Raw genomic sequence first — 4,215 nt, forward strand, 5'->3', positions numbered from 1 at the left:
TCAGTAGTATATATATTGAAAGATACATATTAATAAAAATAAGGACAAATTAAGGATGAAAATAAATTAAATTTATTAATGTATATATTAATAAATAATACTTACTTTACATTATATTAAAAGAGTATGTTTTATAGGCAGTAACATATATTAAAAAAAAGAACACTTTAAGATATCTAGACCAACCCGAAACTCACCACAGAACATAAAGTAATATGCGACATTGGCTATTTAAGATTTTACACATAATAAATTGTACCGTCAGTCGGTTTATTATTTTGCGAGTAAGATATGGCATGAGATCGTAAATTTACGTTACCGTGTACACTGAATTAGTTAAAATCGTAAAAAAACTAATAAGTAGAATTTAATTACTACTACCCTACTTAGTGGTAGGGCTTTGTGCAAGCTCGCCTGGGTAGGTACCACCCATTACCATTATATTATTTATATTATTTAAAAAAAAAATCATAATAAACATTATAATTTCGATGTATCTTATGCTAAACTAATTTGCAGTCGAAAAAATTAATTACTTAAGGCGTAAAGTTATGATATAAATATATATTATTTCACCCGCTCATCAGATATTCTACCGCTAAACAACAGTACGCAGTATTGTTCTATTCCGGTTTGAAGGGTGAGTGAGACAGTGGAACTACAGGCGCAAGGGACATTTTGGTCTCTAAGGTTGGTGGCGCATTGATGATGTTAGGAATGGTTAACATTTCTTACAACGTCATTGTCTATGGGTGATGGTGACCACCTATCATCAGGTGGCCCATATGCTCGTGCGCGAGCCTATTCCATAAATAAATTCAACTTCTAAAATATATTTATTTTCATATGCACAATCATTTTCATTATTAGAGTCTGTTGAGAATTAAATTTATCTAATTATTATTGGTTGCAAAGTTGGGTCAGATCTACAAAATGTTATTGTTATAATTAACCATATAATATTCTGTATTCCAGTTAACAATGAACATTGGTCTCAGTTGTATTTCAATCTAGTATAAATTTCTAGTTAAACATCAAGGAAAATTGATTAAATTGTATATGCAAAATTGTAAATAGAAGCCATCAATTCTCTTTAAATGGCGTCATGTATTTATGTTTTACATTAACGATGATTAATATTAATTTTACTGGTTATTTTCAATGATAAGTACTCTTTATAAATTTGCACTATAATGTAAAGCAACGCTTCTTTTTGCACGTATCTAGAAAACAATTAACCATCACATACAGAAACGTACGTAAAGGAGGCTCCTTTCGTTTTTAACTCAATTAACAGAGATACATCATTGTGAAATATAATTATTTTAATAACAATATTATTTTTTCTCAATAAACAATCCGGTCATTTAATTATGAACCCCAAATTATCAATGGCCATTCATTCTAAACATTGTCATAACTTTACGCCTTAAGTAATTAATTTTTTCGACTGCAAATTAGTTTAGCATAAGATACATCGAAATTATAATGTTTATTATGATTTTTTTTTAATTTGTTATTTTTACAATAATTTTCCTTCGGTTTTCAAATAGTAAACTATTTATATTATTTAAGCTATTGTAATTCAAGAATATTATTATAAATAAGAGTATATAGTGTTGATTTCAAGCTGATACTGAGAAATGTCGGGTGTAATTAATCTTAATTTACACTGTATACCGGAACAATAATTTGTCGTTAGCTCTACAATTTATAGATTAGGTAGGTTAACCAACTCAACTATCATAATGAGCTCATATTTATTTATATCGGACCTCTATAGAACATACACAATAACTTATAATGAGACAAGGGTGTACATATAATACTTTAATATAAGTAGGACTTTATGCAAGTCCGTCTGGGTAGGTGCCACAATCTCATCGCTTCATCATCATCATCATCAGCCCATCCCCGTCCACTGCTGGACATAGGCCTCTCCCAGTGCACGCCACTGTGGTCTTTCTCCGGCTACTCGCATCCAGCTCCTGCCTGCCGCCTTGCGTATATCGTCACTCCACCGTGCCTGAGGACGTCCTACACTACTTTTGCCGAGACGCGGTCTCCACTCTAGAACACGTTTTCCCCAACGGTTGTCGGTTCTACGACAAATATGACCAGCCCACTGCCACTTCAGCTTACTAATCCGGTGGGCTATGTCGATGACTTTGGTTCTTTGACGGATCACCTCATTTCTGATGCGATCCCTCAAAGAAACGCCGAGCATAGCCCTTTCCATAGCACGCTGAGCGACTTTAAGCTGGTGGACCAGCCTTGTCGTGAGTGTCCACGTTTCGGTTCCGTATGTCATGACGGGTAGGACGCACTGATTGAAGACTTTCGTCTTAAGGCACTGTGGGATCGACGATGTTAAGATTCGACGTAACTTCCCAAACGCTGCCCAACCCAGCTGAATTCTTCTATTCACCTCGTCCTCAATGTTCGAATGTTCCTCAAACTTCGAGGACGGTACCGTGTATCGTAGTCGGTTCCGGTAGAACATGTTCATTGAACATGACCTTGGTTTTATCCAAGTTCATCCGTAGGCCGATACGCATAGAAGAATCAGCCAGCTCGTTCAGCATTTGTTGTAGGTCCTGCAGCGTTTCTGCCACGATGACGATGTCGTCTGCAAATCTCAAGTGAGAGATGTATTCGCCATTGATGTTAATGCCACGTCCTTTCCAGTTCAGCGTCTTGAACATATCCTCCATTAAGAACAATTTGGGGGAAATAACGTCCCCTTGTCTCACTCCTCGATGCAATGGTATGGGATTTGTTTGCTGATTCTGTACTCGAACGGATATGGTGGCAGCTTCGTAGAGACATCTCATCACTTGGATGTATCGCCAATCAACTTGGCAACGCTGCAGGGACTCCAGAACAGCCCAGATTTCAACCGAGTCAAAGGCCTTCTCATAGTCCACGAACGCAAGACACAGGGGCCGATTATACTCATGGGACTTCTGTATAATCTGCCGCACTGTATGGATGTGGTCTATGGTGCCGTATCCGGTCCGAAACCCGGGGGTTGGAATTCGTCGAATCTTCGTGCAAGACGGTTCGTGATCACTCTTGAAAACAGCTTATAGACGTGGCTCAGTAGGGACATGGGACGATAGTTCTTCAGCAGGGTTTTATCTTCCTTTTTGAAGAACAGGACGACCACACTCCTACTCCACGCCTCCGGAGTTCTCCCTTCGAAGAGGACAGAGTTAAAAAGCGTCTGAAGTTCCCTAAGTACCGGTTTATCTCCCGCTTTTAATAGCTCTGTGGTAACGCCGTCCTCTCCAGGGGCTTTTCCATTTTTAAGCTGTCCAAGAGCAGTCTCGATTTCGCCAATACTGACTTCAGGCAGGTCTTCGGAGAAATGGCGTTTTAATGTAGCTCTAGGATCCTCATTTTTGGGATCAGGTCGAGATGCATGCGATGCGTATAACCGGCCGTAGAAGTCCTCTACTTCCGAAAGTACTGCCGGCTTAGAAGAAACGACTTTTCCACTTGCTGTGGTCAACTTCGTCAGGTGGCTCCTTCCAAGAGATTGTACGAACACCTTAGACCCCCGATTCTGCTCAATAGCTCTTTCTATTGCAAGATATGGCTCAATTGTCTGTTCACGTATCTATATTGTAGAATAAAATGAATTGAAATTATTATATTATTAAATGAATAAATTGTTTATTTTACTACTAATACTAATTTGTTATGTATTTAATGTAAGTTTTTTTTTAAATATATTTAAAAAAAAACTTACATTAAATACATAACATTTACAGAAAAGTCATATTTTTTTTTCAACTTTTATACAAGTATTTTAAAATGTAGATATAATTAATTAATTATTAATATAATTGTTGATTGTCTTGTGGTATGTTTGACGAGTTAAAGCCTTCTACAAACAAAATAAATCCCACAATAATATACAATATTTAAAAAAAATGAAAAAATTTAATAAAAACAAATTAATCTTTATTTCATTATAAAAATATTGACTGTGGTCAAAAGGCTTGGAAATAATGTCATAATTGAAGAAAAAACTAAACATAATAATGAATCACCATAAGAACGATGTCACTGGTACTGAAACTCAAAGTAATAAAGAAGACAATTATAGGTAAGCTTATTGAGTACTAGATATTATGTGCACGTGTTTTAGATTTCCACCGTAATTCCGGAGTCATAGCTGTGCCCGTGGCAATCGCTTGTCCCTAAATA

This window comes from Vanessa cardui, chromosome 21, assembly GCF_905220365.1.
Source record: "Vanessa cardui chromosome 21, ilVanCard2.1, whole genome shotgun sequence".
Taxonomy (NCBI): domain Eukaryota; kingdom Metazoa; phylum Arthropoda; class Insecta; order Lepidoptera; family Nymphalidae; genus Vanessa; species Vanessa cardui.